At 38.0% G+C, this 14,876-nt stretch overlaps 1 long non-coding RNA gene across 1 annotated transcript in view; it reads left to right on the top strand.

Moving 5' to 3' along the window:
- The window catches only part of LOC121090413, a 182,760-nt gene that overhangs the window by 163,122 nt on the left and 4,762 nt on the right, over positions 1-14,876 (top strand). The window contains exon 4 of the long non-coding RNA XR_005828541.1: positions 13,514-13,594. This is a non-coding gene — a long non-coding RNA (uncharacterized LOC121090413). The remainder of the gene's footprint in view (positions 1-13,513; positions 13,595-14,876) is intronic.

Below are 14,876 nucleotides of genomic sequence, written 5' to 3'. Positions count from 1 at the left end.
AGATGTGAAATAACATTGCTCAAAATCTCTGGGTGCATTAAGGTCATACACTTGAAACATAAGGAGTGGCCTTGCACTAACAGTCAGTTTAGTGCCCAGTTTATCATTCAGTTTAGTAACTTTCTTGGAGAAATACACACTTTTTTTCTGTTTTAAGATCCTTCAACTCAGAACAACACATATTGTGCGAACATATACTGAGACCAGATTCAATGTTTGATTTTTTTAAATCCAGAGTAACTTCTGTCTGTCATGAATGGAGAATTATTCTAGGCTCAAGAGGAATTTAGTCCTTAAAGAAACAAAAAGACTTGGCACACTAAGTCTTGGTTTGAGCTGATGCCTTTTTAATTTGGGGGATACTCCCACTGGTATCAGCTTTCCCATGTAGCTCTGGTAGGTGAGAGTGGAGGAAGCGTGCAACAGCCTCTGCAACGGCCACATGGAAGGGGACATGTGGAAAACCATCCTCCATTCGTCTCCCACCCCAAACCCCCCTCTCCCGATGGTCTAACCAAGCCACAACCCCTTTCTTTTTCAAATTTCAGTTGTTATCTGATGGGTGGAGCTGGTAAAGGGAAGGAATACATTTTCCACTTACAATATGAAGCAATTTTCATTGCTCATGTCTTAAGGGATATTTATATACTGAGGGAGAGCTCATCTGATTGATTACTTAGCTGTGAAAATGTGCATCCCTATTTTAGATTTTTTTCCCAATCTTTTAAGAAAACCTCTTTCCTTTTTTTATCTGCCTCAAGCATCACTCTTTTCTTCCTACCTTTAAAAACATTGAAAAATAAAGAGTAGTGGACAAAAGAATGTGAACAGAGATGAAGAAAAAAACATTAAGATTGAAAAAGGATCAAGCCAGAAAGTAAAAAGAAAGATCAACAATTTTTTCAAGTAATCTTCTGGTTTTGAATAAGGGCTTTATTTCAGTTTAGATGTTCTTTTCTATAAAATCATTCCAGATATTGTGTGCTAAAGTGGACAGAGGCTTTAATTTGCACATATTTATAAACTGAAACAAATTCAGTTGTCCTGAAATTTGGCATGCAAGTTCATATTAGAATAATTTTTTTAATCAGTTCTTTTGAATTGTTATTTAGGTTTTTAATCTTAAAATGACATGGTTCCTTTGTTTATAATTTTAAAATCCAATTTAATTATCCTTTTATATTTCTGAAATAACCAGATTAGTCATCTGGATTTGTAGGAGTTACTAATGAGGGGTATTTTAAACAGATGGAAAAAATAAGCTTTACTGTGAGCAGACAAGAAAAATTTATTTTATCAAGAGGGTTAGTAAAAAATGTACATAAACTACCCATGTGGTAAAAGAAGAACAGAGTGGAAGAAGGATTCAGGTTAAATGCAGTGCTGCTTTGATGTCATCCAACTTTAAAGCTCTCAGAATAACTAATGTATGTTGAAGGAGAGCTGTGTCTCAGTTTCTTGAGTGTGCCACTGCTATCCAGGTGTGTTAAAAGTAATTGAAATGTTTAAAAATTTGTAACTGATCATTGTAAGATGCTACCTCAGAACTTCATTTGCAACATTTGGAGTTTGTATGCGTAATGTCAGACGGTTTGCACTCTGTTGTTTTATAGCAGTTATCTCTGCCCAGCTTGAAGCCATCGGGTAGGAAGGGGAGTGCTTCCAAATGATAAATCCTCCCACCTAAATTTTCAGATAGACTGAACTGCCCTTTGGGTAGATTTAATATTTTCCATTACAGGAAAAGGAACCTAGAAAACTATGGCAAGATTCAGCTCACAATCACAGACATTTACAATTAAGGTTCCCAAATCCAGCTGCAGTTAGGTTTCTAATGATGCGGTTGACATATGTGCTAGGTGTTAGGCTATCATTAAGTCAGTGGATATATAGTCACTAGGGCTTAGAGAGCCATTCAGTTCACCATAATGCAGATCTTGTACTTGGGAATGAATTATTTTCTGAACATGACCAACTGTTTCGACGAGGGGCCTGATTCAGCTGCCTTCTCACAGGGTCTAGCGGTATCTGATGCGCTGTGGAATGGCCCGCTCTGCAAGTGGGTCTCCTGGTTGTCTTGTGTCATCTTTATGGACCTGTTGGATACAGCTTGATGCCCCAGGACATGTCAAATGGCATTAGATAGCAATGTGTGATCAACTGAACCAAGCCCCATCGTTTGGGGGCTATTCAGTGTGTCTGCAGACACCTATGTGTACATGTCACCGTCGGCATCTTGAGCTCTCACTGAGTTTGTTGTCAAACCAAGATAGCTAAAATCAGGGGAGAGAAATCCTACTGCAAAGGCAAATAGGATGGAAATAAATATAATATATTATAATATAAAATATACCATTTCTCAACTCAGATGCTACCAGCCAGGTAGCTACGAAAAGAGACGTGATCTCAGAAACACCAAAGGACCATTCCCACCCTTCCCAGGAGTGTTTTGACAGCAGTCACTGATAAATTACACACTATACTAACTTTCTGCCTGTGGCAGAAGTTGCACTCTATTGTATGAGGGTAGGTACCCAAGGATCCGGGAGCAGCAAAAGTGCAGAGAGGCAGACCAGCTGGAAAAGTACTTGGGCAACAGGACCTCACCTTGTAGTTTCTGTGCAGTGAATCTCAAGCTCAGATAAAGTGTCCAAAGAATTACAGCATGAAGAGAGATCTTGTAGGGGTAGTAAAAATGCCCCATTTGAATCTCCTCTATTTATTTTTAGTCTTTTGTTTCCTATATTCAGTGAGAAGCATTAACAGTAAGATAATTTTTCATCCCCTACCACATCAAGGAGTACTCTGTTCCAGTGGCTGGTGTACTGGTTAACAGCCTCTATTAAACATCTCCTTTCCTTTTGAAACTACCTTTACAAAACCTTTAATATCCATTTATATTAATCAAACAACTTGTCAAAAATCCCCTCTTCCTGCATGCTCTGTCCCACTCTCCTTATTCCCCCCCTTTCTCACAGTGGTGACAAAGATGTTCTGAGGTCGTGTTTGTTTTGCTTATAATTAAAAAGAAAGGAAACAGCAAGACAGCACCTTCAGTATAGGATTTATGTCCATGATAGAGGAGGAATTCTTAAATTAAAAATAGCATGCACTAGTGTATGCTGCTTCACACATTACTTCAAGAATCTGCGTGCTAATTGAATATATATATTTATATCTTCTCCTGGGTTCTGTAAATTCTTGCTGACTGCAGTGAGGGTTTTCAGGACTAAACTAGGCACCAGTTTCAGTACTTCTTTGTCATCATGGTCTCAAGGTTATCTACTTTCATATTGGAATTATAATATTTAAAAAGTATCACAATGCAATTATGTATATAAATGTACATATTGAGGTATGGAATAGTTTCTCTCATAGAAATATAATCTAATTTACTTCCAGTTTTCAGGTCTTGGAAGAAGGCCTGAAAAATAGCCACTCTGTATTCAGTTTGTTGGTAGAATGCAAGACAGTTTACAAACCCAACTGTACTTGGTGATGGTTTGAAGAGTGATCACTGTAGGTAAGCATGCAAGTACTTTCTATTAAGAAGTGCTTCCATATCCTTATTAGTATTCACCTTTGAGCTAAGCAGTCATAGTTTGGCATTTGTGCTTTTTTTCCAATGTTACCTATCTGGAAGAGTGAAAAAGAATTGTTAGCTTCAATTTAATATTTTTTAACAGGACTAAGTGGAAAGAAATACTTGGTGAAAAAGGTAGGAGAATGTGATTTTATTTTTATTTTGGATGAAGTGCCCTGCAAGCAGGCCTATAATTCTTTTACAATGAATCAAATATCCTGCATGTACTGTTAAGGGACAGTATAACACGCTCTTTACTGCTGACTCCTGATGAAGTCCTCCATGGCTGGATTACCAGAAGGCTTCTGTTGCCATACGATCATATCTATGTGATGCCCTCAGTCTTTGGGCTGCAATTGTAGCTATTCAAGGATGCTCTTTGCAACCAAAGAATTTATTTTGGAAGCTTCAGTGAAATCCTTTCAGAATTTTTTAATTGTGGGAGTGTGCAAAACATACTCTGTTACCCTTGTGTTTAATAGGCAGTAAAACCAAACCAAAACCAAAAGAAAATAGGGTTTTTTGGAGAAAACTAGAGCAAAAGCAACGGATAGCTGCTGGTTTTGACTTGGATGAGTATTTTCCTTGGTTCCTTCTGTTCTGAATATGCAGAAACCTTTTAAAAATGAAGCAGTAAATGGTTTATAGAAGACCATTCTTTTTAGTTCGAGGACTTCTCAAGTTAATATTGAAAAATGTGATTTTAAAAAATGTATTACCATGTTTTAAAACTAGGACATTAGGCAGGTTAGTTTTTAAAACATATTAAGATGTTGGGGACAATCCTAAAGGTAAATCTATTAAGTTATTAGTAGAGTTTTTTGAGTTTAGACACTTTTTCTGACATTATTTACCTTTTTCTCTTCCTGGCCTGGAGCTTCTGGAAAGGTTGAAGGCAGCTGATTCCAGATAGCTGCCATGCACATAAAGGGAAATTTTGAGTACCTGCTTAAACTATTTGAAGCAGAACAATAACCTTCAACACTGAGGAAGCTGAAAGAATAGCTATAGATTAAAACTTCTAGATTTTTGTCATGTCATGAACATTTGAGGTTTTGACTCAAAAACAATAGGAAGCACCTGGCTACTACACAAAATAGTTGTAATGGCATGAACTATTTTTATCTTTTGTTTGGACAACCTTGTCTTACAGAACACTGCCAAAAAACAGCTTCAGAAAAGATAGGAACTTATTTCTCTCCCATATAGTTTATTTCAATAGGTAAGCAGCAAAGTTAAATGCTATACTAAGCTAAAATCTTTTTTCCCCTAAAATAAATTATATATGTCATATATATTTAAATGTTATTTAAGACTGCATTTAAAATTATAAAGAATTCAGGCATCGGGCAATATTTGCTTATTTTTAATGTCTCTTCTTTTTATGGTTGCATCTACATTTAATACTGAACATGTAGATAGTTTCCCTTTTAAAGCCATGACTACTGTTCGTCTTCTAACATTTTGTCCTGGTTTCAGCTGGGATAGAGTTAATTTTCTTCTTAGTAGCTGGTGCAGTGCTCTGTTGCAGATTTGATGTGAAAATAATGTTGATAACACACGGATTTTTTAGCTGTTGCTGGGTGATGTTTATACCAAGTCAAGGACTCTTCAGTTCCTTGGGCTGCCAGCGAGAGGGCTGGAGGGACATGGGAAACTGGGAAGGGAACAGCCAGGACAGGTGACCCAAACCAGCCACAGGGATATTCCATACCATGGGACGTAACGCTCGGTATGTAAACTGGGGAAAGTTGGCCAGGGGCTGCTCGGGGACTGGCTGGGTGTCAGTCAGCAGGTGGTGAACAATTGTATTGTGCATCGCTTGTTTTCTTTCCTCCCTTCCTTTTGGATTTCATTCCTCTCTTCTCCCTCCTTTTCATTATAACTGTTGTTATTGTTATTATTATTGTTTTTATTTTATTTAATTCCAGTTCTTAAATTATTCTTATCTCAACCCTTGAGTTTTACATTCCTTTCTGATTCTCCTCCTCATCCCTCTGTGGGAGAGTGTGGGGGTGGGACTGAGCGAGCAGCTGCCTGGTACTTAGCTACTGGCTGGGGTTAAACCATGACACATTTCCAAACCTAGTTTGCTTTCAAACTTCACACAAAGCAAATATTGGAAAGGAAGGTCAAATCTAGTAGAAAATCATGATGCATGTGAAATATGCAGTTTTGTGTCCAACATTTGTGGCTTGGTCCTCAAGCTTTGTCACAAATTTGTCCATTTACAGGTACTTCAGGTTTCATTATTTAAAGGATTCTGGAAAGATTTAGTGTCCTCTTCTATTTTTAAGAAAAGAGAATGCATACATGAAAATGTATCCTCTGCTAGCTGATGTCACTCTCCAGCACAAGAGGCTAAATTAATTTCTATAAGCCCAAGAACATTATGATGGACATGTGTAAGCACTTTTGCTGTCTGACAGTGAGCCTGGGATAATGCAAGGTAGAAATATACTAATACTTTTTCTGTTTCACATTTTGTAAGGGTTTATAGACATCATAGTCTCCACTAAATTTACACTAAGTCTCACATCCACTAAGTCTTGAAGCTAAGCTATAGCCTAGGGGGAACAGAACAGACTTCTTATCATAGATCACATAAACTCCAATAGTGCTAAAAAACATTCAGGAGCACCTGCATTGGTTTACACCACATTAATATTTCATACATAGGTTCTATGCTCAGAAACAGGCCTGGCTATCAACTTCTCAGACAGAAAATCTAAAATTTCCCGATTTTAGAATACAGAAATTTAAAAGATAAAGAACATAAAGAAGCATTAATGACATAAAACTGCATTCTTGAAGATATTCAGATCTTGACTGTACAAAACCTTGAGTAACGTGATCTATGTTGGTTATCTGTAGATCTGCACCAGATGACTTCCAGAAGTTCCTTCCAACTTAAAAGTATTTTAGCATGTTGCATGTTGGAAAACGTTCTTACAGTTGATAAAATCTAAAATAATCGCAGCAAATCTTATTAATTTGTGACAAAAGTGAGTTGTGCTATCCAGGGCTTTTCCATCTACCGGAGCATCACCTGCATCTCCTGTATGACATAAAACAACCTCTGTGTGGTTTTAAAGCCCGAGGGAAACATTTGTGGTGACCTAGTCTGATTGACATCCTCCACCTATTTGTTTCTGGTACACCAGTCATCCACAGCATTATCAAGGTGTATCCAAACTTGTGTTGATGTCTTTATAGCACCTAGTTAGAAGTGAATATGATACTTTCAGAACTGAATGCCAAGACCACATCTAACCTGAAATATCATTGTTTGCCTCATATGTGTTTCACATAGTCCTACGTCTGTGTCAATAAGGAAAAAAAAAAAAAAAAAAAAAAACCTCCAGTTTTTATAGACAGTAGCTCTCCCATGACTGCTCACAAGCCTTGTGGGCTACAGGAAAGGTTTCTGGTATGGCCAGTATGACTGGAAAGGTGGTTGCCTGCTATGTGCAACTGAGAGACTTTACAAGCTGGCTGGTGTCAAGAGTCTGTTTTACATCTCATGGAAGCAGCAGAGGACCTGCTGGGTCAACACAAGACTTCTCTTGCTTAGGCGACTTTTCATGATATATTTTTTTTTCATGCATACCTCAGATGTAATTTTTAAAGTTTAGTCTTAATTTTATTTTCCTGCTCTATCAATATTGTTTTAGAATTCAGTGTGCTTTGTGTTTCTCTTAAGAATAGATATATTTATCTACACACCTAAGCTCAGCTAAATTAAAAATAGACATATTTATTTACAAATGTTAACTCAACTGCATTAAAGTTTGGGTTGAGAAAATATTGCATCCTTGATGTAGCTTAAACTTTGCCTTCTGGTTTTAATCTGTGGTATTTAGAAGTATTCAGAAATACCATTTACACCTTGCAGATTTGCTTGCGATCTGAGGCTGTCCAGAAGTCCACTGGGTTTAGGAAAAAGAATCATAGATAATAAGAAAGCAAGCCTGAAGGGTAGTGTTAAAAGAAACAAATATCTCTAATATTTTCAGCTATTCCTCATGCCAGAAAAACCTAGCAAGGGGAAAAATAACAGCTAGGCTGAATTGACATGTGAATTGGAAAGGCTAGATAGCTGTTATGTTGTGGGTGGGTCCTTCATACTTCTGAAGTTATAATGTTTTTATTTAAAGACCAAATTAGATTTCTAGGCATGTATGGTATATATCAATTTAAAATTATTGGAGTTCTTCATATTGTTAAGAGTGCTTCACTTTGAAAGAGTGAGGCTTTCCTGTAAATACCAAGTAAATTGCTCTGCAAGTCCAGAATCTTTGATCACCTCTGCATTGAAATGCTTATGAAAGATGCTGTAGTGAAGATGCTGTACTGTTCCAATAATTTTACAGCTCTCTGATTCACACGCCTAGAACCCCAATAATTTCTAAATTGAATAAGTTTAATTATTTTCAAATTCTGTGTGCAATATTAATTGATTTAAGATCATTCTTCAGCTTTTCATTTTGTAATTTACCAAAAAAAAAAAAAAAAACAAAAAAACCAAAACCAAAAAACTCCTATTTTTTCTTTTTTTCTTTTATAAAGACCAGCTCTTTCCTCTGCAAGCTGGGAGACATTATGAGCTAATTCAAACATTTCACTTTTAAAATGGAAATTGAACCAAATTCTCTCCAAATAGCACCGATGATGGCTGGGGGAAAAAGAAGGGTGGGGGGTGGGGGGTGGGGGAGGGGGAAATCACTGGCTCAAAAGCCGAGAAAATACAAAGTAAGAGGCTGTCAGTGATCCTTGCTGGGAAAAGTGTGAAGAACAAGAAACATATTGTCACTGTTCAGATGCAGTCAAGGTGAAGTGGGGAGGCTGAATGAAAGTTGCAACAATGTGACAAAAGAGAGACACAGCTCCATTTAGCCTGGGATGGAGGAGAGCAGGAGGCACGGAAGGCTGGCTCACGTGTTGCTTCTAAGCTGATTTTTGCTGTCATTTTATCATACAATTTCAGAAGGAAATGATGTATGCCCTTTTGTATCGCCTGACTTTGCCTTCTAAGAACAAAACTTAGTTACTTTCTCAGAAGTGACCTTGTTCTTTTTTTAACACATGGCAGTAGTTTACAATTTACATAACTTCCTAAAGAAAACTCCCGTCACTATTGCCTGTTAGCAGTAGAGCCTGCTCTTGCGTTTCTTTCCAAACACATGTGCTGGATGGTCTTTGTTCCCAGTGGGTCACTGCTTCAGAATAAACAAGGGCGGAAAAGAAGCATCCCCGGAGAGGAAGCACTCCAGCCTGCCAGGGTTCCCTGAGGCTCTACCCCCTGTTACCAGGAATCGCACAGAGATCCCCCTGCTCACACTGCCCACCTGGAAACCCACACCTGCCCCTCTGGTCCTGCCTGGGGAGCTAGAACGGGCCCCACATAGGGCCTCACCAAAAGAAAGGGGAGGACATGAGTTTCAAAAATATTACCACCTAACGGAGTACAGTTACGCTGATGTACGAAAAGAGAAAGGGACTGGGAAATGCACTGCCCTTGTGCAGGTACTTCAGCACTAATGCAGAAATTGGTGTGGAGGCAGGACAAAGAAACAGCAGACCAGGGAAGAAAGGTTTTAAGTTATTTCACAAGTGTTTTACTAAGGAAGTAGCCTGGAAATGTGGAAAAAATTGGAGATTTGCAAAACACAAAACAAGACATGTTCCGTCATAACGTGCTCACTTTCAGTCATTTAAGAGAAACCGAGTGTAGCCTTTCGGTGTAGTATCTTCCACTGGAAAAGCAGCTCTGCATTTTTTGTTGTTTTACTTGTTAAAAGCTGTCAGGTACCTCAGGAGATACTCAGATGACGACAGCTGCTGTGGTTTTGGACAGGGGTTTACAGCTCTCTGCCCCTGATGCTATAGTAGTGGGGCTTGTGACCCTTTTCTGCTGCACCTGTTATCCATATAACGTATGTTTATGTCTCTGTGGTGAAGGGTTTATGCTATCTCAGAAGGTGAGCTCATGCTAGTGTTTGCAGCTGGAGGGCAGCGGGCGGTCTCCCTTCAGCTTTGCTTTCAGAGATGTAGCTTCCAGCAGAGGGGTAGGGTGATTTCATAGCACTGTGAAGCCGATATCATCGGTTCAAACACATCTTACCAATGTGGAAACTGAGTTTGGAAGGGCTGCTGTTATTTAGGACACTGTGTTCTCCAATATTTCGGGTGAATCATTAGTCTTAAACGTAATTATAAACAAAACTTACAAAGCTAAAAATGTGACTTGGAAATCTGTTAAGAATAATCAGGCTCAAAAACTCCTCCTGGACTTTTTGTGGCCAGTACCTGAACCTATGGGCAGAATGATTTGCTGCTTCGCTGCTGTACCAGGAAACATTTAGTGAAACTGCTATTTCCCTTGTTCCTTTCTATTTAAGGCTCCTCGTTTTTTATTTTCTTTCAGTTTTCTTTCTTTATCCCTGCTCCTCACGTTTCTAGCTTTTTTATCCTTTTTTCTTAGCTTTTCCCCAAACTCATGTTCTTTTTCACTTTACCATCCTAGACTTTCTACTGTTTTTCTATTTGCAATCTTGTAAATCCTTTCCATCTTTCCTGCAGAAACTCCCTGGTGCAAGGCCCTCACAAACCATTGCTACCCTTCCTGCGGTAGCTCTCTTCTGGCTGAGATCTTGAGCTGTTACAAAAGTTCTTGTCGGCACTTCTGACAGGAAAATTTGGCAGGGTGTATCTGCCTCTGGTTCAAATGCAGGGTAATTGCATTTCAGCTTTCTGATTACTTGAGATTTTTGAGAGATTTTTGTGGACAATCTCTCTGATTGTCTACCAAGCAATGCACAAACTACAGGGTACGCAAATAGTATTCATGTAATTTTCGAATTTGCATAATCAGTGGTCTCAGACAACAATTAGTATTTCACTAATATCCAAACAAACATAATTTTCCAAATTATACAAAACTCAATCAGAAATTACATTTTCTTGTGTGTAGTGGCCTGTTGGAGGATATCAAATACCTAAGAGAATAAAGATTATTTTTGTTAATTTGAGGATTAGTACTCCCAGCAAGTTTTAATTTACATAGATACAAAAAGAATAAGTAAGTTAAAAATAATTCAATAACTTTTTCTAGGGGTATCTCTTCCTGTTATAGAGTTTGCTGCTACATAACACCAAAAATTTAATTGGCATTTTGGACTGCTTTTTAAAAGGTAATCTTTATTGATCTCATTTCAGTGTAGCCTGAATTTTGAGAAACAGTGTTCCAAAAGGCGGGTTGGCAGGTAAATTGGTCCGTTATGTGCATTGGTGCATCAGGACCAATGCGAACTGGCGCATTAGGTCGTTCAGAATTAGTGAAAGACAACTGAAAGACCATGCTGGTTTTGACTGGTTCCTCCAGACTGCAGTCCTTCATCTTCAAAAGCAACAGAGACCTCATATACCATCAATCATCGCTGTTGTGTTTAGTACTCAACAGATTGAAATTTGCTGTTTTCAGATATTACACACCAGTACAAACCCCATTATGTGTGTTACATTTCAATGAGAGAGGAACACTTGACTCTGGTTTGCTGCCTGTAGTTGTTTCAGACACATTTATAAAGAGATGTCTTCCTATGGGAACTATAAATCACACATTACCTTTTAGCTATGCCATATTTTAAAATAATGTTAACATGTTAAAATAAAGGTCTGTGTATTGTTCATAATGCACACACTTTCCTTGCTGTGTTATGTACAGAATAATCCATATACCACCCATACTGGAAGTGGTTGTTAAATATGCTGGCTCGGTTTACTAGTAGCTCTAATACACTTCTGTAACGAGGGACTACTTGTAACATCAAAGCGTGGGGAGACATTAGCTCTTTTCCCCTATAGCCTCTGACCTGAAAGCTTTGCTTTTTATCTCTATATAAAAGGAAAATATTCTTTTCAAAGAAGCCTGGCTAGAGTGTGGATATTTTCTCCATTGCAGAATAAGAGCCTGTGAAAGTAATCTACAATTTTTCATCTTTGTTCAGAGTATTGTTTCTTTTTGGACATTATGCCTCTTTGAGAGTGAAAACTCTTGCTTTCAAGTAATAGTGACTGGAAAGTGCTTTCTAAATCCTGAGGTACTTCTGTTTTCTGTAACCCTGTGAGTCTGAAGAAAGGCAACCAAACATTTCTATTTTTAAAAGAAATAAAAAGAGACATATTGTGTAAGAGAAAGAAAATAAAGTTTTAGAAATAATTGATACTCAAAATAATGGGTAAGACCCAGAGACAATTAATTATGTGCAGGGCTTGTAAGGGAGCCAACATCTGGCAAATCTAAACCCTATATTTTAACTTGCAGATTTTTATTTTTTCTTTTTTTAAAAAAGATATTATATAGCAAGTGATGTTTCTGAAGTTGATTTGGGTTTTTAAATCTATGGATTGGATCATCTTTGCTTCTGACTTTGTATGCATCAGATTTTTTGTGTGATCTATCTTGTCTTGCTTCAGCATTTTAGGATTCTTTACCTTTTGGCTTTTGGATTCTTAACTTGAACTATCTTAGGGAGGACATGGTCTTCAGAAACAGCTAAGTACACACTGTCAGAAAATTTGGCTGATGTATGCACAATTATTTTTGAGTATTGGCTCCCTTGTTCCCAGGCAATCACAGGGAATGGGGCACTGACTTAACCAAACATAGGTGCAGTAAACAGGGAAAGGAAGGATGAACACAAATGGGCACATCATGTCATGTATTGTTGGTATTCTGCCAGTTATAAATACGTTTCAAGCCTAAATTTTCAATTAACTCCCAAATAATTTCCTAAACCCATAGGCACTGTTAGTATTACAGAAGCTGTACATTCCCATACTTGTATGATCTGGACTCCAAGGTTTCTAATAACATTCGAAACTTCTTCTTTTACCTGTAATTATTTGTTGCAAGGACTCTTTCCTTAGAATCCCACAAAGAAATATAAGAAAGGGGTCAGTTGTTTTTCTTTATGTAATTATTTATACTAAGTCTATTTTGAAGGTGGGTTTGTTTGAAGCTTTTCTTTTCTTTTTGCCTATTTTCAGTCTATGACACTTAACTGACAGCAGTGTTAAGTCAATGAAAATTCACTGATTTCTTGGATGCTATAAGAAGGTGGGGCTTCTTATAGGTATGAACAGTTTCTGTGACGTGGGTGTTTTACAGTTTAACCTGGGCTTAATTGCTTTTCCACACACATTCTAAAAATTGCTTAGTCAGAGGAAGGGTAGCACAGTCTGATTCTGATATAATGGCATAAGTAAAAAAAAAAAAAAAAAAAAATAAAGCTACTCAATTTTCTCTGCAAGATTTCATATGAATAAATTAGTTTCAGACTTTTGTCTGCTGGAAATAAGCTGAAACACTTGTTATGATTTTTAATAAAGGTGCATCATTTTGTTATACCTGTAGAATTGCAGACTAGCATATATTTTCAAGCATAAATATATTTATCTAAAACATTACAGAACTGCATTAGTGTATGTTCTATAAAGTGTCCTATTGCATTTTTTAAATAAATTGTTTTTCTTTGTTTTTGAACTAAACAGAGAAAACTTTTTCTTGCAGAGTTAATTTCCTTGATAGGAGGCACATATGCGTCAAGTTACACATATTGTATCCCTGTGTTAGACATAATAGCAGCTATGTCCCTAGTATGCTTTCCAGGAATCTCATAAACAGAAAGTAAGATGGAGAAGGAAAGAACAGCATTTGTGGGTTGGCTTTTTTCCCCAGACTGTAATAATCAAAATCTTAGAAAATTCAAAATATTTTTCAAAATGTAAATGTGAGTAAATGACGTGTTACACTTGTCTAGATAGTTAAAAGAATCTGAAACCTTCTGCCAAAAATGATTATTTTAGCTTGCATTCAACTAATATGCCAACTTATGGTTACTTACGTTTTACTCCTGTTTGCTACAGGTGACATGGGTGAATATCAGACAGCTCATTATGGAGACAAGCATGCTGCATTCCCAAAGTAGGATGACAGAACAAGTCATGGTATGTATTGTAATTTCAGTGCTACGATACATCTTCAAGCTGTCTGAGGTAAAATGCTTACTAAGCACTGCATCGGGGCTGTCAGATTGCTTCATGGGGTGGTAATTAAATTGAGGCAGTTCTACCGTTCATGTTGTGGAACTAAGCCAGAATTATCTGTAACCTAAAAATATTCTACTGTAGATTGCCTGTTGTAGCAGGAACACATCTTTTTGCACATATACTCTCTGTCGTGGAAAACATCCTATTTCTCACTGGTTTTTCTCACCTCCATTGGCTGCAGGGGAGGAGAGCTGTTCTGTCGCTGTACTGGTTTAAGTCTGATGGAAACCGGTCATCAAAGATGGTATCTCGTTTAAGACTGCAGACACTTGGGCTGGGTTCCAGTGGTGACTAATGGGGATAAAGGATTGACGGTCGTTGTGGCCAAAGATGACATTAAAGTCTCCTGCCTGATTTACGGTGTCCTCAGCCCTTAGATCATTTAGCGTAGCCAGGGGCCCGCTGGGCTGCAGTGGCCGTTGCCTCAGAAATAAAGCTCAGTGCATGTGAGGAGGCAATGTGATAAACGAAGAGGGAGATGCTTCTGGTTGTTTCTGGAGACTAGCTGCGTGTTTAAAATGCGCAGGAGCTGCCGTGCTGGGTGAAACCAAGGATCCCGTCAGCTCAGCAGCCTGTCTTTGGCGGTGCTCTGGTGTTCTGCCCTGAAAGTCAGTGCTAATCCGGAGTGACCCCGGCTCTGATGCAGCGCCCTGGGTGGAGCATCCTAGCACTGCCAGCGTGTCCTCCTGTGGAAATACTATCTCACTCGTGTTCTTCCTGAGACAGGGTGATGAAAATTGCAGAAAGCATTAGTGATACAGGCACAAAATGGTCTTATACAGCAGCATGAATGTGTTCTTGTTTTCCTCTCTGCTTGTTTCCTAGTGAATCCGAACTTTCTGAAATTTGTAAGGTACCTAAAAGCTTGTAGTGAGATAGGCATACACAAGCAAAACAGGTTTTGAGTGTACAATGTGGAGGAATTGTTAATGGGTTATCTGGAAATAGATGATATCTCCTGCAAAAACTATAGTTAAAGTTGTTCTTTTCTTGATGAAACAGTGGTAAATGTGAATGTGCGATGAGAAATGCTGAAAATCACTGTTGTAAGATTCAGAACATGATAAGAAAAGGTTGTAAGGAGAAAACCATGTCTTGAAAAAATGTGCTGTAACGCTTGTCCCTTTCCAAACTAAAAAAAAAAAAAAAAACAAAAACCAAACAAACCAACAACAACTAC

This window comes from Falco naumanni, chromosome 6, assembly GCF_017639655.2.
Source record: "Falco naumanni isolate bFalNau1 chromosome 6, bFalNau1.pat, whole genome shotgun sequence".
Taxonomy (NCBI): Eukaryota; Metazoa; Chordata; class Aves; order Falconiformes; family Falconidae; genus Falco; species Falco naumanni.
Note: the sequence above shows the minus strand (reverse complement) of the source record. Positions and strands in the feature narration are given on the sequence as shown.